This window comes from Hyla sarda, chromosome 8, assembly GCF_029499605.1.
Source record: "Hyla sarda isolate aHylSar1 chromosome 8, aHylSar1.hap1, whole genome shotgun sequence".
Lineage (NCBI taxonomy): Eukaryota > Metazoa > Chordata > Amphibia > Anura > Hylidae > Hyla > Hyla sarda.
The window spans coordinates 117,096,150-117,124,086 of NC_079196.1; the positions used below are offsets into that span (position 1 = coordinate 117,096,150).

A 27,937-nucleotide genomic window follows, 5' to 3' on the forward strand; every position below is an offset into this window, starting at 1 on the left:
CTATACACAAGGGTGTGTCATTGCTGTTGCTTGACCATGCATTGGTTTCTGTGGTCAGTGAATGATAAAAACAAAATTTACCATCCATTGATGGATGGGAAATCCGCCATGAGGCATTTGTTTTTAGAAACTGCTGCTCACAACCAATGTTGCAATGGAGTGTCTCCATCTGCTGGTGGTATTGGAAAGGCATTAGTGCTATGACAGGGTCTGAAGAAGAAGAAGAAGAAGACGGAAAAAAATATATATAAAAAGAAAAAGAGAGAGAGAGAGAGAGACTGACTTAGTGAGCGAGTGAGTGAGAGAGTGAGAGTGAGTGAGAGTGAATGAGTGAGTGAGTTATTGAGTGAGTGAGTGAGTGAGAACAAATGAGTTAAAGCAAGTGAGTGAGAGAGATCGAATGAATGAAAGTCTGAATGACAGAAAGAAAAAAGGATGAAGAAAGAAGCATGAAGAAAAAAAAATGTATATGGAGTTGCTGACATGAGTGCAATCTACAAAGCCGTTGAGGCTGATCCTCATGGGAGGATTATTGCACCAGGACCCTTAGCACTTTTAAAATGCCATTCAATGCCACGGGCTAGATGTAAACTGCAGATGACCATGTTGTGGTAGTTACCATGGATACCCAAGTGATGTGTGAGCTAACACATAGGCCCAACAGATTCCAAGAAGGCCAGAATCACCAGCGGCACCACCATCGATTGTCAGGTCACCCGGATTCAGCAAATACCAGAGTCCAAAATGATGCAGGTTTATACTGTTAATTTTCAGTTTATCGTTACAGTTGGTGTTATTCCATGTCGGAAGGGACGCAGCTACAGCCAGTGGGGTAACTAGAGACAGGCAGGCAGCTATGTGCAACAAAGGTAGGCGTGTTGTTTTCATATGCAGATCTGAAATATTGTCTTATATGCAAGAGGAGGAGTGATGGGGGTTCAGGCAAAAGCCAGGCTATGGATTGCATTGCTAAATGCTCCATCAGAGTGCAATGGTCGCCTGTCCTTTTTTTAAGTGATGATGTGGGTTTAGCCTGTGCTGTATGTATGTATGGGTGGCTGACTGCCACCCACCCAGAAAGTGTATGGGAGGCTGGTTGGCTGCCAGCCTTCCTTCCATTCCTATGAGTAATGTGAGTGCTCATGAAGGGGACATGGTTGGGTCCACCCCTTTCCCGGTTATCCCCTCTAGGCCTTTTGGCTTAGATCAAGTGTAAAAAAAGAAAGGATCTTGCGACAGATCGCATCCTGAGGCACGTTTTTTTTTTGTGTGAATACTTGCACTTGGGTGACTTGTGAGCACATACTGATACATACGTTCCCTATCTGGGGACCATAAATTAAATGGATTTTTGAGAAAGGTAGCTGATTTGGAAGCTTGCTTCTGTCGCCCTATGCATTGACCCGATGTGGCAGTATCTTCGGGTAGTGAACAGTGCACCACCCCATTCCAGTGTTAAACAAGAAAGATTCTCATTTAATCCTCCGTGGGTGAGAATTTGAGTTTGAGAATTGGAGACCAAAATGATGAGTTGCACTGACTGGTTTATGAACGTCTATTCATTTAGCGTTTTAATGACCATGTTTGCACACTGATTGGTGTAAAAAAATAAAATAAAACTAAATAATAATAATCTAGCACACCTGTGCAGGTTTGACATGACATGACAGGTAGCTGTCTTGTGGGTGGTGCTGAATCCTGTTAAATGACATGAGGGTCTCATGCCTATACACAAGGGTGTGTCATTGCTGTTGCTTGACCATGCATTGGTTTCTGTGGTCAGTGAATGATAAAAAAAAAATTTACCATCCATTGATGGATGGGAAATCCGCCATGAGGCATTTGTTTTTAGAAACTGCTGCTCACAACCAATGTTGCAATGGAGTGTCTCCATCTGCTGGTGGTATTGGAAAGGCATTAGTGCTATGACAGGGTCTGAAGAAGAAGAAGAAGAAGAAGAAGACGGAAAAAAATATATATAAAAAGAAAAAGAGAGAGAGAGAGAGAGAGACTGACTTAGTGAGTGAGTGAGTGAGTGAGAGAGTGAGAGTGAGTGAGAGTGAATGAGTGAGTGAGTGATTGAGTGAGTGAGTGAGTGAGTGAGAACAAATGAGTTAAAGCAAGTGAGTGAGAGAGATCGAATGAATGAAAGTCTGAATGACAGAAAGAAAAAAGGATGAAGAAAGAAGCATGAAGAAAAAAAAATGTATATGGAGTTGCTGACATGAGTGCAATCTACAAAGCCGTTGAGGCTGATCCTCATGGGAGGATTATTGCACCAGGACCCTTAGCACTTTTAAAATGCCATTCAATGCCACGGGCTAGATGTAAACTGCAGATGACCATGTTGTGGTAGTTACCATGGATACCCAAGTGATGTGTGAGCTAACACATAGGCCCAACAGATTCCAAGAAGGCCAGAATCACCAGCGGCACCACCATCGATTGTCAGGTCACCCGGATTCAGCAAATACCAGAGTCCAAAATGATGCAAGTTTATACTGTTAATTTTCAGTTTATCGTTACAGTTGGTGTTATTCCATGTCGGAAGGGACGCAGCTACAGCCAGTGGGGTAACTAGAGACAGGCAGGCAGCTATGTGCAACAAAGGTAGGCGTGTTGTTTTCATATGCAGATCTGAAATATTGTCTTATATGCAAGAGGAGGAGTGATGGGGGTTCAGGCAAAAGCCAGGCTATGGATTGCATTGCTAAATGCTCCATCAGAGTGCAATGGTCGCCTGTCCTTTTTTTAAGTGATGATGTGGGTTTAGCCTGTGCTGTATGTATGTATGGGTGGCTGACTGCCACCCACCCAGAAAGTGTATGGGAGGCTGGTTGGCTGCCAGCCTTCCTTCCATTCCTATGAGTAATGTGAGTGCTCATGAAGGGGACATGGTTGGGTCCACCCCTTTCCCGGTTATCCCCTCTAGGCCTTTTGGCTTAGATCAAGTGTAAAAAAAGAAAGGATCTTGCGACAGATCGCATCCTGAGGCACGTTTTTTTTTTGTGTGAATACTTGCACTTGGGTGACTTGTGAGCACATACTGATACATACGTTCCCTATCTGGGGACCATAAATTAAATGGATTTTTGAGAAAGGGAGCTGATTTGGAAGCTTGCTTCTGTCGCCCTATGCATTGACCCGATGTGGCAGTATCTTCGGGTAGTGAACAGTGCACCACCCCATTCCAGTGTTAAACAAGAAAGATTCTCATTTAATCCTCCGTGGGTGAGAATTTGAGTTTGAGAATTGGAGACCAAAATGATGAGTTGCACTGACTGGTTTATGAACGTCTATTCATTTAGCGTTTTAATGACCATGTTTGCACACTGATTGGTGTAAAAAAATAAAATAAAACTAAATAATAATAATCTAGCACACCTGTGCAGGTTTGACATGACATGACAGGTAGCTGTCTTGTGGGTGGTGCTGAATCCTGTTAAATGACATGAGGGTCTCATGCCTATACACAAGGGTGTGTCATTGCTGTTGCTTGACCATGCATTGGTTTCTGTGGTCAGTGAATGATAAAAACAAAATTTACCATCCATTGATGGATGGGAAATCCGCCATGAGGCATTTGTTTTTAGAAACTGCTGCTCACAACCAATGTTGCAATGGAGTGTCTCCATCTGCTGGTGGTATTGGAAAGGCATTAGTGCTATGACAGGGTCTGAAGAAGAAGAAGAAGAAGAAGACGGAAAAAAATATATATAAAAAGAAAAAGAGAGAGAGAGAGAGAGAGACTGACTTAGTGAGCGAGTGAGTGAGAGAGTGAGAGTGAGTGAGAGTGAATGAGTGAGTGATTGAGTGAGTGAGTGAGTGAGTGAGAACAAATGAGTTAAAGCAAGTGAGTGAGAGAGATCGAATGAATGAAAGTCTGAATGACAGAAAGAAAAAAGGATGAAGAAAGAAGCATGAAGAAAAAAAAATGTATATGGAGTTGCTGACATGAGTGCAATCTACAAAGCCGTTGAGGCTGATCCTCATGGGAGGATTATTGCACCAGGACCCTTAGCACTTTTAAAATGCCATTCAATGCCACGGGCTAGATGTAAACTGCAGATGACCATGTTGTGGTAGTTACCATGGATACCCAAGTGATGTGTGAGCTAACACATAGGCCCAACAGATTCCAAGAAGGCCAGAATCACCAGCGGCACCACCATCGATTGTCAGGTCACCCGGATTCAGCAAATACCAGAGTCCAAAATGATGCAGGTTTATACTGTTAATTTTCAGTTTATCGTTACAGTTGGTGTTATTCCATGTCGGAAGGGACGCAGCTACAGCCAGTGGGGTAACTAGAGACAGGCAGGCAGCTATGTGCAACAAAGGTAGGCGTGTTGTTTTCATATGCAGATCTGAAATATTGTCTTATATGCAAGAGGAGGAGTGATGGGGGTTCAGGCAAAAGCCAGGCTATGGATTGCATTGCTAAATGCTCCATCAGAGTGCAATGGTCGCCTGTCCTTTTTTTAAGTGATGATGTGGGTTTAGCCTGTGCTGTATGTATGTATGGGTGGCTGACTGCCACCCACCCAGAAAGTGTATGGGAGGCTGGTTGGCTGCCAGCCTTCCTTCCATTCCTATGAGTAATGTGAGTGCTCATGAAGGGGACATGGTTGGGTCCACCCCTTTCCCGGTTATCCCCTCTAGGCCTTTTGGCTTAGATCAAGTGTAAAAAAAGAAAGGATCTTGCGACAGATCGCATCCTGAGGCACGTTTTTTTTTGTGTGAATACTTGCACTTGGGTGACTTGTGAGCACATACTGATACATACGTTCCCTATCTGGGGACCATAAATTAAATGGATTTTTGAGAAAGGGAGCTGATTTGGAAGCTTGCTTCTGTCGCCCTATGCATTGACCCGATGTGGCAGTATCTTCGGGTAGTGAACAGTGCACCACCCCATTCCAGTGTTAAACAAGAAAGATTCTCATTTAATCCTCCGTGGGTGAGAACTTGAGTTTGAGAATTGGAGACCAAAATGATGAGTTGCACTGACTGGTTTATGAACGTCTATTCATTTAGCGTTTTAATGACCATGTTTGCACACTGATTGGTGTAAAAAAATAAAATAAAACTAAATAATAATAATCTAGCACACCTGTGCAGGTTTGACATGACATGACAGGTAGCTGTCTTGTGGGTGGTGCTGAATCCTGTTAAATGACATGAGGGTCTCATGCCTATACACAAGGGTGTGTCATTGCTGTTGCTTGACCATGCATTGGTTTCTGTGGTCAGTGAATGATAAAAACAAAATTTACCATCCATTGATGGATGGGAAATCCGCCATGAGGCATTTGTTTTTAGAAACTGCTGCTCACAACCAATGTTGCAATGGAGTGTCTCCATCTGCTGGTGGTATTGGAAAGGCATTAGTGCTATGACAGGGTCTGAAGAAGAAGAAGAAGAAGACGGAAAAAAATATATATAAAAAGAAAAAGAGAGAGAGAGAGAGAGACTGACTTAGTGAGCGAGTGAGTGAGAGAGTGAGAGTGAGTGAGAGTGAATGAGTGAGTGAGTGATTGAGTGAGTGAGTGAGTGAGAACAAATGAGTTAAAGCAAGTGAGTGAGAGAGATCGAATGAATGAAAGTCTGAATGACAGAAAGAAAAAAGGATGAAGAAAGAAGCATGAAGAAAAAAAAATGTATATGGAGTTGCTGACATGAGTGCAATCTACAAAGCCGTTGAGGCTGATCCTCATGGGAGGATTATTGCACCAGGACCCTTAGCACTTTTAAAATGCCATTCAATGCCACGGGCTAGATGTAAACTGCAGATGACCATGTTGTGGTAGTTACCATGGATACCCAAGTGATGTGTGAGCTAACACATAGGCCCAACAGATTCCAAGAAGGCCAGAATCACCAGCGGCACCACCATCGATTGTCAGGTCACCCGGATTCAGCAAATACCAGAGTCCAAAATGATGCAGGTTTATACTGTTAATTTTCAGTTTATCGTTACATTTGGTGTTATTCCATGTCGGAAGGGACGCAGCTACAGCCAGTGGGGTAACTAGAGACAGGCAGGCAGCTATGTGCAACAAAGGTAGGCGTGTTGTTTTCATATGCAGATCTGAAATATTGTCTTATATGCAAGAGGAGGAGTGATGGGGGTTCAGGCAAAAGCCAGGCTATGGATTGCATTGCTAAATGCTCCATCAGAGTGCAATGGTCGCCTGTCCTTTTTTTAAGTGATGATGTGGGTTTAGCCTGTGCTGTATGTATGTATGGGTGGCTGACTGCCACCCACCCAGAAAGTGTATGGGAGGCTGGTTGGCTGCCAGCCTTCCTTCCATTCCTATGAGTAATGTGAGTGCTCATGAAGGGGACATGGTTGGGTCCACCCCTTTCCCGGTTATCCCCTCTAGGCCTTTTGGCTTAGATCAAGTGTAAAAAAAGAAAGGATCTTGCGACAGATCGCATCCTGAGGCGCGTTTTTTTTTGTGTGAATACTTGCACTTGGGTGACTTGTGAGCACATACTGATACATACGTTCCCTATCTGGGGACCATAAATTAAATGGATTTTTGAGAAAGGGAGCTGATTTGGAAGCTTGCTTCTGTCGCCCTATGCATTGACCCGATGTGGCAGTATCTTCGGGTAGTGAACAGTGCACCACCCCATTCCAGTGTTAAACAAGAAAGATTCTCATTTAATCCTCCGTGGGTGAGAATTTGAGTTTGAGAATTGGAGACCAAAATGATGAGTTGCACTGACTGGTTTATGAACGTCTATTCATTTAGCGTTTTAATGACCATGTTTGCACACTGATTGGTGTAAAAAAATAAAATAAAACTAAATAATAATAATCTAGCACACCTGTGCAGGTTTGACATGACATGACAGGTAGCTGTCTTGTGGGTGGTGCTGAATCCTGTTAAATGACATGAGGGTCTCAAGCCTATACACAAGGGTGTGTCATTGCTGTTGCTTGACCATGCATTGGTTTCTGTGGTCACTGAATGATAAAAACAAAATTTACCATCCATTGATGGATGGGAAATCCGCCATGAGGCATTTGTTTTTAGAAACTGCTGCTCACAACCAAAGTTGCAATGGAGTGTCTCCATCTGCTGGTGGTATTGGAAAGGCATTAGTGCTATGACAGGGTCTGAAGAAGAAGAAGAAGAAGAAGACGGAAAAAAATATATATAAAAAGAAAAAGAGAGAGAGAGAGAGAGAGAGACTGACTTAGTGAGCGAGTGAGTGAGAGAGTGAGAGTGAGTGAGAGTGAATGAGTGAGTGAGTGATTGAGTGAGTGAGTGAGTGAGAACAAATGAGTTAAAGCAAGTGAGTGAGAGAGATCGAATGAATGAAAGTCTGAATGACAGAAAGAAAAAAGGATGAAGAAAGAAGCATGAAGAAAAAAAAAATGTATATGGAGTTGCTGACATGAGTGCAATCTACAAAGCCGTTGAGGCTGATCCTCATGGGAGGATTATTGCACCAGGACCCTTAGCACTTTTAAAATGCCATTCAATGCCACGGGCTAGATGTAAACTGCAGATGACCATGTTGTGGTAGTTACCATGGATACCCAAGTGATGTGTGAGCTAACACATAGGCCCAACAGATTCCAAGAAGGCCAGAATCACCAGCGGCACCACCATTGATTGTCAGGTCACCCGGATTCAGCAAATACCAGAGTCCAAAATGATGCAGGTTTATACTGTTAATTTTCAGTTTATCGTTACAGTTGGTGTTATTCCATGTCGGAAGGGACGCAGCTACAGCCAGTGGGGTAACTAGAGACAGGCAGGCAGCTATGTGCAACAAAGGTAGGCGTGTTGTTTTCATATGCAGATCTGAAATATTGTCTTATATGCAAGAGGAGGAGTGATGGGGGTTCAGGCAAAAGCCAGGCTATGGATTGCATTGCTAAATGCTCCATCAGAGTGCAATGGTCGCCTGTCCTTTTTTTAAGTGATGATGTGGGTTTAGCCTGTGCTGTATGTATGTATGGGTGGCTGACTGCCACCCACCCAGAAAGTGTATGGGAGGCTGGTTGGCTGCCAGCCTTCCTTCCATTCCTATGAGTAATGTGAGTGCTCATGAAGGGGACATGGTTGGGTCCACCCCTTTCCCGGTTATCCCCTCTAAGCCTTTTGGCTTAGATCAAGTGTAAAAAAAGAAAGGATCTTGCGACAGATCGCATCCTGAGGCACGTTTTTTTTTGTGTGAATACTTGCACTTGGGTGACTTGTGAGCACATACTGATACATACGTTCCCTATCTGGGGACCATAAATTAAATGGATTTTTGAGAAAGGGAGCTGATTTGGAAGCTTGCTTCTGTCGCCCTATGCATTGACCCGATGTGGCAGTATCTTCGGGTAGTGAACAGTGCACCACCCCATTCCAGTGTTAAACAAGAAAGATTCTCATTTAATCCTCCGTGGGTGAGAATTTGAGTTTGAGAATTGGAGACCAAAATGATGAGTTGCACTGACTGGTTTATGAACGTCTATTCATTTAGCGTTTTAATGACCATGTTTGCACACTGATTGGTGTAAAAAAATAAAATAAAACTAAATAATAATAATCTAGCACACCTGTGCAGGTTTGACATGACATGACAGGTAGCTGTCTTGTGGGTGGTGCTGAATCCTGTTAAATGACATGAGGGTCTCATGCCTATACACAAGGGTGTGTCATTGCTGTTGCTTGACCATGCATTGGTTTCTGTGGTCAGTGAATGATAAAAACAAAATTTACCATCCATTGATGGATGGGAAATCCGCCATGAGGCATTTGTTTTTAGAAACTGCTGCTCACAACCAATGTTGCAATGGAGTGTCTCCATCTGCTGGTGGTATTGGAAAGGCATTAGTGCTATGACAGGGTCTGAAGAAGAAGAAGAAGAAGACGGAAAAAAATATATATAAAAAGAAAAAGAGAGAGAGAGAGAGAGACTGACTTAGTGAGCGAGTGAGTGAGAGAGTGAGAGTGAGTGAGAGTGAATGAGTGAGTGAGTGATTGAGTGAGTGAGTGAGTGAGTGAGAACAAATGAGTTAAAGCAAGTGAGTGAGAGAGATCGAATGAATGAAAGTCTGAATGACAGAAAGAAAAAAGGATGAAGAAAGAAGCATGAAGAAAAAAAAATGTATATGGAGTTGCTGACATGAGTGCAATCTACAAAGCCGTTGAGGCTGATCCTCATGGGAGGATTATTGCACCAGGACCCTTAGCACTTTTAAAATGCCATTCAATGCCACGGGCTAGATGTAAACTGCAGATGACCATGTTGTGGTAGTTACCATGGATACCCAAGTGATGTGTGAGCTAACACATAGGCCCAACAGATTCCAAGAAGGCCAGAATCACCAGCGGCACCACCATCGATTGTCAGGTCACCCGGATTCAGCAAATACCAGAGTCCAAAATGATGCAGGTTTATACTGTTAATTTTCAGTTTATCGTTACAGTTGGTGTTATTCCATGTCGGAAGGGACGCAGCTACAGCCAGTGGGGTAACTAGAGACAGGCAGGCAGCTATGTGCAACAAAGGTAGGCGTGTTGTTTTCATATGCAGATCTGAAATATTGTCTTATATGCAAGAGGAGGAGTGATGGGGGTTCAGGCAAAAGCCAGGCTATGGATTGCATTGCTAAATGCTCCATCAGAGTGCAATGGTCGCCTGTCCTTTTTTTAAGTGATGATGTGGGTTTAGCCTGTGCTGTATGTATGTATGGGTGGCTGACTGCCACCCACCCAGAAAGTGTATGGGAGGCTGGTTGGCTGCCAGCCTTCCTTCCATTCCTATGAGTAATGTGAGTGCTCATGAAGGGGACATGGTTGGGTCCACCCCTTTCCCGGTTATCCCCTCTAGGCCTTTTGGCTTAGATCAAGTGTAAAAAAAGAAAGGATCTTGAGACAGATCGCATCCTGAGGCACGTTTTTTTTTGTGTGAATACTTGCACTTGGGTGACTTGTGAGCACATACTGATACATACGTTCCCTATCTGGGGACCATAAATTAAATGGATTTTTGAGAAAGGGAGCTGATTTGGAAGCTTGCTTCTGTCGCCCTATGCATTGACCCGATGTGGCAGTATCTTCGGGTAGTGAACAGTGCACCACCCCATTCCAGTGTTAAACAAGAAAGATTCTCATTTAATCCTCCGTGGGTGAGAATTTGAGTTTGAGAATTGGAGACCAAAATGATGAGTTGCACTGACTGGTTTATGAACGTCTATTCATTTAGCGTTTTAATGACCATGTTTGCACACTGATTGGTGTAAAAAAATAAAATAAAACTAAATAATAATAATCTAGCACACCTGTGCAGGTTTGACATGACATGACAGGTAGCTGTCTTGTGGGTGGTGCTGAATCCTGTTAAATGACATGAGGGTCTCATGCCTATACACAAGGGTGTGTCATTGCTGTTGCTTGACCATGCATTGGTTTCTGTGGTCAGTGAATGATAAAAACAAAATTTACCATCCATTGATGGATGGGAAATCCGCCATGAGGCATTTGTTTTTAGAAACTGCTGCTCACAACCAATGTTGCAATGGAGTGTCTCCATCTGCTGGTGGTATTGGAAAGGCATTAGTGCTATGACAGGGTCTGAAGAAGAAGAAGAAGAAGAAGACGGAAAAAAATATATATAAAAAGAAAAAGAGAGAGAGAGAGAGAGACTGACTTAGTGAGCGAGTGAGTGAGAGAGTGAGAGTGAGTGAGAGTGAATGAGTGAGTGAGTGATTGAGTGAGTGAGTGAGTGAGTGAGAACAAATGAGTTAAAGCAAGTGAGTGAGAGAGATCGAATGAATGAAAGTCTGAATGACAGAAAGAAAAAAGGATGAAGAAAGAAGCATGAAGAAAAAAAAATGTATATGGAGTTGCTGACATGAGTGCAATCTACAAAGCCGTTGAGGCTGATCCTCATGGGAGGATTATTGCACCAGGACCCTTAGCACTTTTAAAATGCCATTCAATGCCACGGGCTAGATGTAAACTGCAGATGACCATGTTGTGGTAGTTACCATGGATACCCAAGTGATGTGTGAGCTAACACATAGGCCCAACAGATTCCAAGAAGGCCAGAATCACCAGCGGCACCACCATCGATTGTCAGGTCACCCGGATTCAGCAAATACCAGAGTCCAAAATGATGCAGGTTTATACTGTTAATTTTCAGTTTATCGTTACAGTTGGTGTTATTCCATGTCGGAAGGGACGCAGCTACAGCCAGTGGGGTAACTAGAGACAGGCAGGCAGCTATGTGCAACAAAGGTAGGCGTGTTGTTTTCATATGCAGATCTGAAATATTGTCTTATATGCAAGAGGAGGAGTGATGGGGGTTCAGGCAAAAGCCAGGCTATGGATTGCATTGCTAAATGCTCCATCAGAGTGCAATGGTCGCCTGTCCTTTTTTTAAGTGATGATGTGGGTTTAGCCTGTGCTGTATGTATGTATGGGTGGCTGACTGCCACCCACCCAGAAAGTGTATGGGAGGCTGGTTGGCTGCCAGCCTTCCTTCCATTCCTATGAGTAATGTGAGTGCTCATGAAGGGGACATGGTTGGGTCCACCCCTTTCCCGGTTATCCCCTCTAGGCCTTTTGGCTTAGATCAAGTGTAAAAAAAGAAAGGATCTTGCGACAGATCGCATCCTGAGGCACGTTTTTTTTTGTGTGAATACTTGCACTTGGGTGACTTGTGAGCACATACTGATACATACGTTCCCTATCTGGGGACCATAAATTAAATGGATTTTTGAGAAAGGGAGCTGATTTGGAAGCTTGCTTCTGTCGCCCTATGCATTGACCCGATGTGGCAGTATCTTCGGGTAGTGAACAGTGCACCACCCCATTCCAGTGTTAAACAAGAAAGATTCTCATTTAATCCTCCGTGGGTGAGAATTTGAGTTTGAGAATTGGAGACCAAAATGATGAGTTGCACTGACTGGTTTATGAACGTCTATTCATTTAGCGTTTTAATGACCATGTTTGCACACTGATTGGTGTAAAAAAATAAAATAAAACTAAATAATAATAATCTAGCACACCTGTGCAGGTTTGACATGACATGACAGGTAGCTGTCTTGTGGGTGGTGCTGAATCCTGTTAAATGACATGAGGGTCTCATGCCTATACACAAGGGTGTGTCATTGCTGTTGCTTGACCATGCATTGGTTTCTGTGGTCAGTGAATGATAAAAACAAAATTTACCATCCATTGATGGATGGGAAATCCGCCATGAGGCATTTGTTTTTAGAAACTGCTGCTCACAACCAATGTTGCAATGGAGTGTCTCCATCTGCTGGTGGTATTGGAAAGGCATTAGTGCTATGACAGGGTCTGAAGAAGAAGAAGAAGAAGAAGACGGAAAAAAATATATATAAAAAGAAAAAGAGAGAGAGAGAGAGAGACTGACTTAGTGAGCGAGTGAGTGAGAGAGTGAGAGTGAGTGAGAGTGAATGAGTGAGTGAGTGATTGAGTGAGCGAGTGAGTGAGTGAGTGAGAGTGAATGAGTGAGTGAGTGATTAAGTGAGTGAGTGAGTGAGTGAGAACAAATGAGTTAAAGCAAGTGAGTGAGAGAGATCGAATGAATGAAAGTCTGAATGACAGAAAGAAAAAAAGGATGAAGAAAGAAGCATGAAGAAAAAAAAATGTATATGGAGTTGCTGACATGAGTGCAATCTACAAAGCCGTTGAGGCTGATCCTCATGGGAGGATTATTGCACCAGGACCCTTAGCACTTTTAAAATGCCATTCAATGCCACGGGCTAGATGTAAACTGCAGATGACCATGTTGTGGTAGTTACCATGGATACCCAAGTGATGTGTGAGCTAACACATAGGCCCAACAGATTCCAAGAAGGCCAGAATCACCAGCGGCACCACCATCGATTGTCAGGTCACCCGGATTCAGCAAATACCAGAGTCCAAAATGATGCAGGTTTATACTGTTAATTTTCAGTTTATCGTTACAGTTGGTGTTATTCCATGTCGGAAGGGACGCAGCTACAGCCAGTGGGGTAACTAGAGACAGGCAGGCAGCTATGTGCAACAAAGGTAGGCGTGTTGTTTTCATATGCAGATCTGAAATATTGTCTTATATGCAAGAGGAGGAGTGATGGGGGTTCAGGCAAAAGCCAGGCTATGGATTGCATTGCTAAATGCTCCATCAGAGTGCAATGGTCGCCTGTCCTTTTTTTAAGTGATGATGTGGGTTTAGCCTGTGCTGTATGTATGTATGGGTGGCTGACTGCCACCCACCCAGAAAGTGTATGGGAGGCTGGTTGGCTGCCAGCCTTCCTTCCATTCCTATGAGTAATGTGAGTGCTCATGAAGGGGACATGGTTGGGTCCACCCCTTTCCCGGTTATCCCCTCTAGGCCTTTTGGCTTAGATCAAGTGTAAAAAAAGAAAGGATCTTGAGACAGATCGCATCCTGAGGCACGTTTTTTTTTGTGTGAATACTTGCACTTGGGTGACTTGTGAGCACATACTGATACATACGTTCCCTATCTGGGGACCATAAATTAAATGGATTTTTGAGAAAGGGAGCTGATTTGGAAGCTTGCTTCTGTCGCCCTATGCATTGACCCGATGTGGCAGTATCTTCGGGTAGTGAACAGTGCACCACCCCATTCCAGTGTTAAACAAGAAAGATTCTCATTTAATCCTCCGTGGGTGAGAATTGGAGTTTGAGAATTGGAGACCAAAATGATGAGTTGCACTGACTGGTTTATGAACGTCTATTCATTTAGCGTTTTAATGACCATGTTTGCACACTGATTGGTGTAAAAAAATAAAATAAAACTAAATAATAATAATCTAGCACACCTGTGCAGGTTTGACATGACATGACAGGTAGCTGTCTTGTGGGTGGTGCTGAATCCTGTTAAATGACATGAGGGTCTCATGCCTATACACAAGGGTGTGTCATTGCTGTTGCTTGACCATGCATTGGTTTCTGTGGTCAGTGAATGATAAAAACAAAATTTACCATCCATTGATGGATGGGAAATCCGCCATGAGGCATTTGTTTTTAGAAACTGCTGCTCACAACCAATGTTGCAATGGAGTGTCTCCATCTGCTGGTGGTATTGGAAAGGCATTAGTGCTATGACAGGGTCTGAAGAAGAAGAAGAAGAAGAAGACGGAAAAAAATATATATAAAAAGAAAAAGAGAGAGAGAGAGAGAGACTGACTTAGTGAGCGAGTGAGTGAGAGAGTGAGAGTGAGTGAGAGTGAATGAGTGAGTGAGTGATTGAGTGAGTGAGTGAGTGAGTGAGAACAAATGAGTTAAAGCAAGTGAGTGAGAGAGATCGAATGAATGAAAGTCTGAATGACAGAAAGAAAAAAGGATGAAGAAAGAAGCATGAAGAAAAAAAAATGTATATGGAGTTGCTGACATGAGTGCAATCTACAAAGCCGTTGAGGCTGATCCTCATGGGAGGATTATTGCACCAGGACCCTTAGCACTTTTAAAATGCCATTCAATGCCACGGGCTAGATGTAAACTGCAGATGACCATGTTGTGGTAGTTACCATGGATACCCAAGTGATGTGTGAGCTAACACATAGGCCCAACAGATTCCAAGAAGGCCAGAATCACCAGCGGCACCACCATCGATTGTCAGGTCACCCGGATTCAGCAAATACCAGAGTCCAAAATGATGCAGGTTTATACTGTTAATTTTCAGTTTATCGTTACAGTTGGTGTTATTCCATGTCGGAAGGGACGCAGCTACAGCCAGTGGGGTAACTAGAGACAGGCAGGCAGCTATGTGCAACAAAGGTAGGCGTGTTGTTTTCATATGCAGATCTGAAATATTGTCTTATATGCAAGAGGAGGAGTGATGGGGGTTCAGGCAAAAGCCAGGCTATGGATTGCATTGCTAAATGCTCCATCAGAGTGCAATGGTCGCCTGTCCTTTTTTTAAGTGATGATGTGGGTTTAGCCTGTGCTGTATGTATGTATGGGTGGCTGACTGCCACCCACCCAGAAAGTGTATGGGAGGCTGGTTGGCTGCCAGCCTTCCTTCCATTCCTATGAGTAATGTGAGTGCTCATGAAGGGGACATGGTTGGGTCCACCCCTTTCCCGGTTATCCCCTCTAGGCCTTTTGGCTTAGATCAAGTGTAAAAAAAGAAAGGATCTTGCGACAGATCGCATCCTGAGGCACGTTTTTTTTTGTGTGAATACTTGCACTTGGGTGACTTGTGAGCACATACTGATACATACGTTCCCTATCTGGGGACCATAAATTAAATGGATTTTTGAGAAAGGGAGCTGATTTGGAAGCTTGCTTCTGTCGCCCTATGCATTGACCCGATGTGGCAGTATCTTCGGGTAGTGAACAGTGCACCACCCCATTCCAGTGTTAAACAAGAAAGATTCTCATTTAATCCTCCGTGGGTGAGAATTTGAGTTTGAGAATTGGAGACCAAAATGATGAGTTGCACTGACTGGTTTATGAACGTCTATTCATTTAGCGTTTTAATGACCATGTTTGCACACTGATTGGTGTAAAAAAATAAAATAAAACTAAATAATAATAATCTAGCACACCTGTGCAGGTTTGACATGACATGACAGGTAGCTGTCTTGTGGGTGGTGCTGAATCCTGTTAAATGACATGAGGGTCTCATGCCTATACACAAGGGTGTGTCATTGCTGTTGCTTGACCATGCATTGGTTTCTGTGGTCAGTGAATGATAAAAACAAAATTTACCATCCATTGATGGATGGGAAATCCGCCATGAGGCATTTGTTTTTAGAAACTGCTGCTCACAACCAATGTTGCAATGGAGTGTCTCCATCTGCTGGTGGTATTGGAAAGGCATTAGTGCTATGACAGGGTCTGAAGAAGAAGAAGAAGAAGAAGAAGACGGAAAAAAATATATATAAAAAGAAAAAGAGAGAGAGAGAGAGAGACTGACTTAGTGAGCGAGTGAGTGAGAGAGTGAGAGTGAGTGAGAGTGAATGAGTGAGTGAGTGATTGAGTGAGTGAGTGAGTGAGTGAGTGAGTGAGAACAAATGAGTTAAAGCAAGTGAGTGAGAGAGATCGAATGAATGAAAGTCTGAATGACAGAAAGAAAAAAGGATGAAGAAAGAAGCATGAAGAAAAAAAAATGTATATGGAGTTGCTGACATGAGTGCAATCTACAAAGCCGTTGAGGCTGATCCTCATGGGAGGATTATTGCACCAGGACCCTTAGCACTTTTAAAATGCCATTCAATGCCACGGGCTAGATGTAAACTGCAGATGACCATGTTGTGGTAGTTACCATGGATACCCAAGTGATGTGTGAGCTAACACATAGGCCCAACAGATTCCAAGAAGGCCAGAATCACCAGCGGCACCACCATCGATTGTCAGGTCACCCGGATTCAGCAAATACCAGAGTCCAAAATGATGCAGGTTTATACTGTTAATTTTCAGTTTATCGTTACAGTTGGTGTTATTCCATGTCGGAAGGGACGCAGCTACAGCCAGTGGGGTAACTAGAGACAGGCAGGCAGCTATGTGCAACAAAGGTAGGCGTGTTGTTTTCATATGCAGATCTGAAATATTGTCTTATATGCAAGAGGAGGAGTGATGGGGGTTCAGGCAAAAGCCAGGCTATGGATTGCATTGCTAAATGCTCCATCAGAGTGCAATGGTCGCCTGTCCTTTTTTTAAGTGATGATGTGGGTTTAGCCTGTGCTGTATGTATGTATGGGTGGCTGACTGCCACCCACCCAGAAAGTGTATGGGAGGCTGGTTGGCTGCCAGCCTTCCTTCCATTCCTATGAGTAATGTGAGTGCTCATGAAGGGGACATGGTTGGGTCCACCCCTTTCCCGGTTATCCCCTCTAGGCCTTTTGGCTTAGATCAAGTGTAAAAAAAGAAAGGATCTTGCGACAGATCGCATCCTGAGGCACGTTTTTTTTTGTGTGAATACTTGCACTTGGGTGACTTGTGAGCACATACTGATACATACGTTCCCTATCTGGGGACCATAAATTAAATGGATTTTTGAGAAAGGGAGCTGATTTGGAAGCTTGCTTCTGTCGCCCTATGCATTGACCCGATGTGGCAGTATCTTCGGGTAGTGAACAGTGCACCACCCCATTCCAGTGTTAAACAAGAAAGATTCTCATTTAATCCTCCGTGGGTGAGAATTTGAGTTTGAGAATTGGAGACCAAAATGATGAGTTGCACTGACTGGTTTATGAACGTCTATTCATTTAGCGTTTTAATGACCATGTTTGCACACTGATTGGTGTAAAAAAATAAAATAAAACTAAATAATAATAATCTAGCACACCTGTGCAGGTTTGACATGACATGACAGGTAGCTGTCTTGTGGGTGGTGCTGAATCCTGTTAAATGACATGAGGGTCTCATGCCTATACACAAGGGTGTGTCATTGCTGTTGCTTGACCATGCATTGGTTTCTGTGGTCAGTGAATGATAAAAACAAAATTTACCATCCATTGATGGATGGGAAATCCGCCATGAGGCATTTGTTTTTAGAAACTGCTGCTCACAACCAATGTTGCAATGGAGTGTCTCCATCTGCTGGTGGTATTGGAAAGGCATTAGTGCTATGACAGGGTCTGAAGAAGAAGAAGAAGAAGACGGAAAAAAATATAAATAAAAAGAAAAAGAGAGAGAGAGAGAGAGACTGACTTAGTGAGCGAGTGAGTGAGAGAGTGAGAGTGAGTGAGAGTGAATGAGTGAGTGAGTGATTGAGTGAGTGAGTGAGTGAGAACAAATGAGTTAAAGCAAGTGAGTGAGAGAGATCGAATGAATGAAAGTCTGAATGACAGAAAGAAAAAAGGATGAAGAAAGAAGCATGAAGAAAAAAAAATGTATATGGAGTTGCTGACATGAGTGCAATCTACAAAGCCGTTGAGGCTGATCCTCATGGGAGGATTATTGCACCAGGACCCTTAGCACTTTTAAAATGCCATTCAATGCCACGGGCTAGATGTAAACTGCAGATGACCATGTTGTGGTAGTTACCATGGATACCCAAGTGATGTGTGAGCTAACACATAGGCCCAACAGATTCCAAGAAGGCCAGAATCACCAGCGGCACCACCATCGATTGTCAGGTCACCCGGATTCAGCAAATACCAGAGTCCAAAATGATGCAGGTTTATACTGTTAATTTTCAGTTTATCGTTACAGTTGGTGTTATTCCATGTCGGAAGGGACGCAGCTACAGCCAGTGGGGTAACTAGAGACAGGCAGGCAGCTATGTGCAACAAAGGTAGGCGTGTTGTTTTCATATGCAGATCTGAAATATTGTCTTATATGCAAGAGGAGGAGTGATGGGGGTTCAGGCAAAAGCCAGGCTATGGATTGCATTGCTAAATGCTCCATCAGAGTGCAATGGTCGCCTGTCCTTTTTTTAAGTGATGATGTGGGTTTAGCCTGTGCTGTATGTATGTATGGGTGGCTGACTGCCACCCACCCAGAAAGTGTATGGGAGGCTGGTTGGCTGCCAGCCTTCCTTCCATTCCTATGAGTAATGTGAGTGCTCATGAAGGGGACATGGTTGGGTCCACCTCTTTCCCGGTTATCCCCTCTAGGCCTTTTGGCTTAGATCAAGTGTAAAAAAAGAAAGGATCTTGCGACAGATCGCATCCTGAGGCACGTTTTTTTTTTGTGTGAATACTTGCACTTGGGTGACTTGTGAGCACATACTGATACATACGTTCCCTATCTGGGGACCATAAATTAAATGGATTTTTGAGAAAGGGAGCTGATTTGGAAGCTTGCTTCTGTCGCCCTATGCATTGACCCGATGTGGCAGTATCTTCGGGTAGTGAACAGTGCACCACCCCATTCCAGTGTTAAACAAGAAAGATTCTCATTTAATCCTCCGTGGGTGAGAATTTGAGTTTGAGAATTGGAGACCAAAATGATGAGTTGCACTGACTGGTTTATGAACGTCTATTCATTTAGCGTTTTAATGACCATGTTTGCACACTGATTGGTGTAAAAAAATAAAATAAAACTAAATAATAATAATCTAGCACACCTGTGCAGGTTTGACATGACATGACAGGTAGCTGTCTTGTGGGTGGTGCTGAATCCTGTTAAATGACATGAGGGTCTCATGCCTATACACAAGGGTGTGTCATTGCTGTTGCTTGACCATGCATTGGTTTCTGTGGTCAGTGAATGATAAAAACAAAATTTACCATCCATTGATGGATGGGAAATCCGCCATGAGGCATTTGTTTTTAGAAACTGCTGCTCACAACCAATGTTGCAATGGAGTGTCTCCATCTGCTGGTGGTATTGGAAAGGCATTAGTGCTATGACAGGGTCTGAAGAAGAAGAAGAAGAAGAAGAAGAAGACGGGAAAAAATATATATAAAAAGAAAAAGAGAGAGAGAGACTGACTTAGTGAGCGAGTGAGTGAGAGAGTGAGAGTGAGTGAGAGTGAATGAGTGAGTGAGTGATTGAGTGAGTGAGTGAGTGAGTGAGAACAAATGAGTTAAAGCAAGTGAGTGAGAGAGATCGAATGAATGAAAGTCTGAATGACAGAAAGAAAAAAGGATGAAGAAAGAAGCATGAAGAAAAAAAAATGTATATGGAGTTGCTGACATGAGTGCAATCTACAAAGCCGTTGAGGCTGATCCTCATGGGAGGATTATTGCACCAGGACCCTTAGCACTTTTAAAATGCCATTCAATGCCACGGGCTAGATGTAAACTGCAGATGACCATGTTGTGGTAGTTACCATGGATACCCAAGTGATGTGTGAGCTAACACATAGGCCCAACAGATTCCAAGAAGGCCAGAATCACCAGCGGCACCACCATCGATTGTCAGGTCACCCGGATTCAGCAAATACCAGAGTCCAAAATGATGCAGGTTTATACTGTTAATTTTCAGTTTATCGTTACAGTTGGTGTTATTCCATGTCGGAAGGGACGCAGCTACAGCCAGTGGGGTAACTAGAGACAGGCAGGCAGCTATGTGCAACAAAGGTAGGCGTGTTGTTTTCATATGCAGATCTGAAATATTGTCTTATATGCAAGAGGAGGAGTGATGGGGGTTCAGGCAAAAGCCAGGCTATGGATTGCATTGCTAAATGCTCCATCAGAGTGCAATGGTCGCCTGTCCTTTTTTTAAGTGATGATGTGGGTTTAGCCTGTGCTGTATGTATGTATGGGTGGCTGACTGCCACCCACCCAGAAAGTGTATGGGAGGCTGGTTGGCTGCCAGCCTTCCTTCCATTCCTATGAGTAATGTGAGTGCTCATGAAGGGGACATGGTTGGGTCCACCCCTTTCCCGGTTATCCCCTCTAGGCCTTTTGGCTTAGATCAAGTGTAAAAAAAGAAAGGATCTTGCGACAGATCGCATCCTGAGGCACGTTTTTTTTTGTGTGAATACTTGCACTTGGGTGACTTGTGAGCACATACTGATACATACGTTCCCTATCTGGGGACCATAAATTAAATGGATTTTTGAGAAAGGGAGCTGATTTGGAAGCTTGCTTCTGTCGCCCTATGCATTGACCCGATGTGGCAGTATCTTCGGGTAGTGAACAGTGCACCACCCCATTCCAGTGTTAAACAAGAAAGATTCTCATTTAATCCTCCGTGGGTGAGAATTTGAGTTTGAGAATTGGAGACCAAAATGATGAGTTGCACTGACTGGTTTATGAACGTCTATTCATTTAGCGTTTTAATGACCATGTTTGCACACTGATTGGTGTAAAAAAATAAAATAAAACTAAATAATAATAATCTAGCACACCTGTGCAGGTTTGACATGACATGACAGGTAGCTGTCTTGTGGGTGGTGCTGAATCCTGTTAAATGACATGAGGGTCTCATGCCTATACACAAGGGTGTGTCATTGCTGTTGCTTGACCATGCATTGGTTTCTGTGGTCAGTGAATGATAAAAACAAAATTTACCATCCATTGATGGATGGGAAATCCGCCATGAGGCATTTGTTTTTAGAAACTGCTGCTCACAACCAATGTTGCAATGGAGTGTCTCCATCTGCTGGTGGTATTGGAAAGGCATTAGTGCTATGACAGGGTCTGAAGAAGAAGAAGAAGAAGAAGAAGAAGACGGAAAAAAATATATATAAAAAGAAAAAGAGAGAGAGAGAGAGAGACTGACTTAGTGAGCGAGTGAGTGAGAGAGTGAGAGTGAGTGAGAGTGAATGAGTGAGTGAGTGATTGAGTGAGTGAGTGAGTGAGTGAGAACAAATGAGTTAAAGCAAGTGAGTGAGAGAGATCGAATGAATGAAAGTCTGAATGACAGAAAGAAAAAAGGATGAAGAAAGAAGCATGAAGAAAAAAAAATGTATATGGAGTTGCTGACATGAGTGCAATCTACAAAGCCGTTGAGGCTGATCCTCATGGGAGGATTATTGCACCAGGACCCTTAGCACTTTTAAAATGCCATTCAATGCCACGGGCTAGATGTAAACTGCAGATGACCATGTTGTGGTAGTTACCATGGATACCCAAGTGATGTGTGAGCTAACACATAGGCCCAACAGATTCCAAGAAGGCCAGAATCACCAGCGGCACCACCATCGATTGTCAGGTCACCCGGATTCAGCAAATACCAGAGTCCAAAATGATGCAGGTTTATACTGTTAATTTTCAGTTTATCGTTACAGTTGGTGTTATTCCATGTCGGAAGGGACGCAGCTACAGCCAGTGGGGTAACTAGAGACAGGCAGGCAGCTATGTGCAACAAAGGTAGGCGTGTTGTTTTCATATGCAGATCTGAAATATTGTCTTATATGCAAGAGGAGGAGTGATGGGGGTTCAGGCAAAAGCCAGGCTATGGATTGCATTGCTAAATGCTCCATCAGAGTGCAATGGTCGCCTGTCCTTTTTTTAAGTGATGATGTGGGTTTAGCCTGTGCTGTATGTATGTATGGGTGGCTGACTGCCACCCACCCAGAAAGTGTATGGGAGGCTGGTTGGCTGCCAGCCTTCCTTCCATTCCTATGAGTAATGTGAGTGCTCATGAAGGGGACATGGTTGGGTCCACCCCTTTCCCGGTTATCCCCTCTAGGCCTTTTGGCTTAGATCAAGTGTAAAAAAAGAAAGGATCTTGCGACAGATCGCATCCTGAGGCACGTTTTTTTTTGTGTGAATACTTGCACTTGGGTGACTTGTGAGCACATACTGATACATACGTTCCCTATCTGGGGACCATAAATTAAATGGATTTTTGAGAAAGGGAGCTGATTTGGAAGCTTGCTTCTGTCGCCCTATGCATTGACCCGATGTGGCAGTATCTTCGGGTAGTGAACAGTGCACCACCCCATTCCAGTGTTAAACAAGAAAGATTCTCATTTAATCCTCCGTGGGTGAGAATTTGAGTTTGAGAATTGGAGACCAAAATGATGAGTTGCACTGACTGGTTTATGAACGTCTATTCATTTAGCGTTTTAATGACCATGTTTGCACACTGATTGGTGTAAAAAAATAAAATAAAACTAAATAATAATAATCTAGCACACCTGTGCAGGTTTGACATGACATGACAGGTAGCTGTCTTGTGGGTGGTGCTGAATCCTGTTAAATGACATGAGGGTCTCTTGCCTATACACAAGGGTGTGTCATTGCTGTTGCTTGACCATGCATTGGTTTCTGTGGTCAGTGAATGATAAAAACAAAATTTACCATCCATTGATGGATGGGAAATCCGCCATGAGGCATTTGTTTTTAGAAACTGCTGCTCACAACCAATGTTGCAATGGAGTGTCTCCATCTGCTGGTGGTATTGGAAAGGCATTAGTGCTATGACAGGGTCTGAAGAAGAAGAAGAAGAAGAAGACGGAAAAAAATATATATAAAAAGAAAAAGAGAGAGAGAGAGAGAGAGAGACTGACTTAGTGAGCGAGTGAGTGAGAGAGTGAGAGTGAGTGAGAGTGAATGAGTGAGTGAGTGATTGAGTGAGTGAGTGAGTGAGTGAGAACAAATGAGTTAAAGCAAGTGAGTGAGAGAGATCGAATGAATGAAAGTCTGAATGACAGAAAGAAAAAAGGATGAAGAAAGAAGCATGAAGAAAAAAAAATGTATATGGAGTTGCTGACATGAGTGCAATCTACAAAGCCGTTGAGGCTGATCCTCATGGGAGGATTATTGCACCAGGACCCTTAGCACTTTTAAAATGCCATTCAATGCCACGGGCTAGATGTAAACTGCAGATGACCATGTTGTGGTAGTTACCATGGATACCCAAGTGATGTGTGAGCTAACACATAGGCCCAACAGATTCCAAGAAGGCCAGAATCACCAGCGGCACCACCATCGATTGTCAGGTCACCCGGATTCAGCAAATACCAGAGTCCAAAATGATGCAGGTTTATACTGTTAATTTTCAGTTTATCGTTACAGTTGGTGTTATTCCATGTCGGAAGGGACGCAGCTACAGCCAGTGGGGTAACTAGAGACAGGCAGGCAGCTATGTGCAACAAAGGTAGGCGTGTTGTTTTCATATGCAGATCTGAAATATTGTCTTATATGCAAGAGGAGGAGTGATGGGGGTTCAGGCAAAAGCCAGGCTATGGATTGCATTGCTAAATGCTCCATCAGAGTGCAATGGTCGCCTGTCCTTTTTTTAAGTGATGATGTGGGTTTAGCCTGTGCTGTATGTATGTATGGGTGGCTGACTGCCACCCACCCAGAAAGTGTATGGGAGGCTGGTTGGCTGCCAGCCTTCCTTCCATTCCTATGAGTAATGTGAGTGCTCATGAAGGGGACATGGTTGGGTCCACCCCTTTCCCGGTTATCCCCTCTAGGCCTTTTGGCTTAGATCAAGTGTAAAAAAAAGAAAGGATCTTGCGACAGATCGCATCCTGAGGCACGTTTTTTTTTGTGTGAATACTTGCACTTGGGTGACTTGTGAGCACATACTGATACATACGTTCCCTATCTGGGGACCATAAATTAAATGGATTTTTGAGAAAGGGAGCTGATTTGGAAGCTTGCTTCTGTCGCCCTATGCATTGACCCGATGTGGCAGTATCTTCGGGTAGTGAACAGTGCACCACCCCATTCCAGTGTTAAACAAGAAAGATTCTCATTTAATCCTCCGTGGGTGAGAATTTGAGTTTGAGAATTGGAGACCAAAATGATGAGTTGCACTGACTGGTTTATGAACGTCTATTCATTTAGCGTTTTAATGACCATGTTTGCACACTGATTGGTGTAAAAAAATAAAATAAAACTAAATAATAATAATCTAGCACACCTGTGCAGGTTTGACATGACATGACAGGTAGCTGTCTTGTGGGTGGTGCTGAATCCTGTTAAATGACATGAGGGTCTCATGCCTATACACAAGGGTGTGTCATTGCTGTTGCTTGACCATGCATTGGTTTCTGTGGTCAGTGAATGATAAAAACAAAATTTACCATCCATTGATGGATGGGAAATCCGCCATGAGGCATTTGTTTTTAGAAACTGCTGCTCACAACCAATGTTGCAATGGAGTGTCTCCATCTGCTGGTGGTATTGGAAAGGCATTAGTGCTATGACAGGGTCTGAAGAAGAAGAAGAAGAAGACGGAAAAAAATATATATAAAAAGAAAAAGAGAGAGAGAGAGAGAGACTGACTTAGTGAGCGAGTGAGTGAGAGAGTGAGAGTGAGTGAGAGTGAATGAGTGAGTGAGTGATTGAGTGAGTGAGTGAGTGAGTGAGAACAAATGAGTTAAAGCAAGTGAGTGAGAGAGATCGAATGAATGAAAGTCTGAATGACAGAAAGAAAAAAGGATGAAGAAAGAAGCATGAAGAAAAAAAAATGTATATGGAGTTGCTGACATGAGTGCAATCTACAAAGCCGTTGAGGCTGATCCTCATGGGAGGATTATTGCACCAGGACCCTTAGCACTTTTAAAATGCCATTCAATGCCACGGGCTAGATGTAAACTGCAGATGACCATGTTGTGGTAGTTACCATGGATACCCAAGTGATGTGTGAGCTAACACATAGGCCCAACAGATTCCAAGAAGGCCAGAATCACCAGCGGCACCACCATCGATTGTCAGGTCACCCGGATTCAGCAAATACCAGAGTCCAAAATGATGCAGGTTTATACTGTTAATTTTCAGTTTATCGTTACAGTTGGTGTTATTCCATGTCGGAAGGGACGCAGCTACAGCCAGTGGGGTAACTAGAGACAGGCAGGCAGCTATGTGCAACAAAGGTAGGCGTGTTGTTTTCATATGCAGATCTGAAATATTGTCTTATATGCAAGAGGAGGAGTGATGGGGGTTCAGGCAAAAGCCAGGCTATGGATTGCATTGCTAAATGCTCCATCAGAGTGCAATGGTCGCCTGTCCTTTTTTTAAGTAATGATGTGGGTTTAGCCTGTGCTGTATGTATGTATGGGTGGCTGACTGCCACCCACCCAGAAAGTGTATGGGAGGCTGGTTGGCTGCCAGCCTTCCTTCCATTCCTATGAGTAATGTGAGTGCTCATGAAGGGGACATGGTTGGGTCCACCCCTTTCCCGGTTATCCCCTCTAGGCCTTTTGGCTTAGATCAAGTGTAAAAAAAGAAAGGATCTTGAGACAGATCGCATCCTGAGGCACGTTTTTTTTTGTGTGAATACTTGCACTTGGGTGACTTGTGAGCACATACTGATACATACGTTCCCTATCTGGGGACCATAAATTAAATGGATTTTTGAGAAAGGGAGCTGATTTGGAAGCTTGCTTCTGTCGCCCTATGCATTGACCCGATGTGGCAGTATCTTCGGGTAGTGAACAGTGCACCACCCCATTCCAGTGTTAAACAAGAAAGATTCTCATTTAATCCTCCGTGGGTGAGAATTTGAGTTTGAGAATTGGAGACCAAAATGATGAGTTGCACTGACTGGTTTATGAACGTCTATTCATTTAGCGTTTTAATGACCATGTTTGCACACTGATTGGTGTAAAAAAATAAAATAAAACTAAATAATAATAATCTAGCACACCTGTGCAGGTTTGACATGACATGACAGGTAGCTGTCTTGTGGGTGGTGCTGAATCCTGTTAAATGACATGAGGGTCTCATGCCTATACACAAGGGTGTGTCATTGCTGTTGCTTGACCATGCATTGGTTTCTGTGGTCAGTGAATGATAAAAACAAAATTTACCATCCATTGATGGATGGGAAATCCGCCATGAGGCATTTGTTTTTAGAAACTGCTGCTCACAACCAATGTTGCAATGGAGTGTCTCCATCTGCTGGTGGTATTGGAAAGGCATTAGTGCTATGACAGGGTCTGAAGAAGAAGAAGAAGAAGACGGAAAAAAATATATATAAAAAGAAAAAGAGAGAGAGAGAGAGAGAGAGACTGACTTAGTGAGCGAGTGAGTGAGAGAGTGAGAGTGAGTGAGAGTGAATGAGTGAGTGAGTGATTGAGTGAGTGAGTGAGTGAGTGAGAACAAATGAGTTAAAGCAAGTGAGTGAGAGAGATCGAATGAATGAAAGTCTGAATGACAGAAAGAAAAAAGGATGAAGAAAGAAGCATGAAGAAAAAAAAATGTATATGGAGTTGCTGACATGAGTGCAATCTACAAAGCCGTTGAGGCTGATCCTCATGGAAGGATTATTGCACCAGGACCCTTAGCACTTTTAAAATGCCATTCAATGCCACGGGCTAGATGTAAACTGCAGATGACCATGTTGTGGTAGTTACCATGGATACCCAAGTGATGTGTGAGCTAACACATAGGCCCAACAGATTCCAAGAAGGCCAGAATCACCAGCGGCACCACCATCGATTGTCAGGTCACCCGGATTCAGCAAATACCAGAGTCCAAAATGATGCAGGTTTATACTGTTAATTTTCAGTTTATCGTTACAGTTGGTGTTATTCCATGTCGGAAGGGACGCAGCTACAGCCAGTGGGGTAACTAGAGACAGGCAGGCAGCTATGTGCAACAAAGGTAGGCGTGTTGTTTTCATATGCAGATCTGAAATATTGTCTTATATGCAAGAGGAGGAGTGATGGGGGTTCAGGCAAAAGCCAGGCTATGGATTGCATTGCTAAATGCTCCATCAGAGTGCAATGGTCGCCTGTCCTTTTTTTAAGTGATGATGTGGGTTTAGCCTGTGCTGTATGTATGTATGGGTGGCTGACTGCCACCCACCCAGAAAGTGTATAGGAGGCTGGTTGGCTGCCAGCCTTCCTTCCATTCCTATGAGTAATGTGAGTGCTCATAAAGGGGACATGGTTGGGTCCACCCCTTTCCCGGTTATCCCCTCTAGGCCTTTTGGCTTAGATCAAGTGTAAAAAAAGAAAGGATCTTGCGACAGATCGCATCCTGAGGCACGTTTTTTTTTGTGTGAATACTTGCACTTGGGTGACTTGTGAGCACATACTGATACATACGTTCCCTATCTGGGGCCATAAATTAAATGGATTTTTGAGAAAGGGAGCTGATTTGGAAGCTTGCTTCTGTCGCCCTATGCATTGACCCGATGTGGCAGTATCTTCGGGTAGTGAACAGTGCACCACCCCATTCCAGTGTTAAACAAGAAAGATTCTCATTTAATCCTCCGTGGGTGAGAATTTGAGTTTGAGAATTGGAGACCAAAATGATGAGTTGCACTGACTGGTTTATGAACGTCTATTCATTTAGCGTTTTAATGACCATGTTTGCACACTGATTGGTGTAAAAAAATAAAATAAAACTAAATAATAATAATCTAGCACACCTGTGCAGGTTTGACATGACATGACAGGTAGCTGTCTTGTGGGTGGTGCTGAATCCTGTTAAATGACATGAGGGTCTCATGCCTATACACAAGGGTGTGTCATTGCTGTTGCTTGACCATGCATTGGTTTCTGTGGTCAGTGAATGATAAAAACAAAATTTACCATCCATTGATGGATGGGAAATCCGCCATGAGGCATTTGTTTTTAGAAACTGCTGCTCACAACCAATGTTGCAATGGAGTGTCTCCATCTGCTGGTGGTATTG

General features: G+C 43.4%; 16 pseudogenes; all 16 read left to right on the forward strand.

The window, feature by feature from the left end:
- Window positions 1-1,180: 1,180 nt before the first annotated feature.
- On the forward strand, window positions 1,181-1,445 carry LOC130289683 (U2 spliceosomal RNA; annotated as a pseudogene).
- A 1,476-nt stretch (window positions 1,446-2,921) lies between these two features.
- LOC130288085 (U2 spliceosomal RNA) lies at window positions 2,922-3,186 on the forward strand (annotated as a pseudogene).
- A 1,465-nt stretch (window positions 3,187-4,651) lies between these two features.
- LOC130287102 (U2 spliceosomal RNA) lies at window positions 4,652-4,915 on the forward strand (annotated as a pseudogene).
- A 1,460-nt stretch (window positions 4,916-6,375) lies between these two features.
- On the forward strand, window positions 6,376-6,639 carry LOC130290219 (U2 spliceosomal RNA; annotated as a pseudogene).
- A 1,468-nt stretch (window positions 6,640-8,107) lies between these two features.
- Window positions 8,108-8,371, forward strand: LOC130289097 (U2 spliceosomal RNA; annotated as a pseudogene).
- A 1,464-nt stretch (window positions 8,372-9,835) lies between these two features.
- Window positions 9,836-10,099, forward strand: LOC130287761 (U2 spliceosomal RNA; annotated as a pseudogene).
- Window positions 10,100-11,566: 1,467 nt separating this feature from the next.
- LOC130287103 (U2 spliceosomal RNA) lies at window positions 11,567-11,830 on the forward strand (annotated as a pseudogene).
- Window positions 11,831-13,348: 1,518 nt separating this feature from the next.
- On the forward strand, window positions 13,349-13,612 carry LOC130287763 (U2 spliceosomal RNA; annotated as a pseudogene).
- A 1,467-nt stretch (window positions 13,613-15,079) lies between these two features.
- LOC130287104 (U2 spliceosomal RNA) lies at window positions 15,080-15,343 on the forward strand (annotated as a pseudogene).
- A 1,478-nt stretch (window positions 15,344-16,821) lies between these two features.
- Window positions 16,822-17,085, forward strand: LOC130287105 (U2 spliceosomal RNA; annotated as a pseudogene).
- Window positions 17,086-18,545: 1,460 nt separating this feature from the next.
- LOC130288086 (U2 spliceosomal RNA) lies at window positions 18,546-18,810 on the forward strand (annotated as a pseudogene).
- Window positions 18,811-20,277: 1,467 nt separating this feature from the next.
- LOC130287106 (U2 spliceosomal RNA) lies at window positions 20,278-20,541 on the forward strand (annotated as a pseudogene).
- A 1,473-nt stretch (window positions 20,542-22,014) lies between these two features.
- LOC130287107 (U2 spliceosomal RNA) lies at window positions 22,015-22,278 on the forward strand (annotated as a pseudogene).
- A 1,471-nt stretch (window positions 22,279-23,749) lies between these two features.
- LOC130288577 (U2 spliceosomal RNA) lies at window positions 23,750-24,014 on the forward strand (annotated as a pseudogene).
- Window positions 24,015-25,478: 1,464 nt separating this feature from the next.
- On the forward strand, window positions 25,479-25,742 carry LOC130287764 (U2 spliceosomal RNA; annotated as a pseudogene).
- A 1,468-nt stretch (window positions 25,743-27,210) lies between these two features.
- Window positions 27,211-27,473, forward strand: LOC130289430 (U2 spliceosomal RNA; annotated as a pseudogene).
- Window positions 27,474-27,937: the final 464 nt, after the last annotated feature.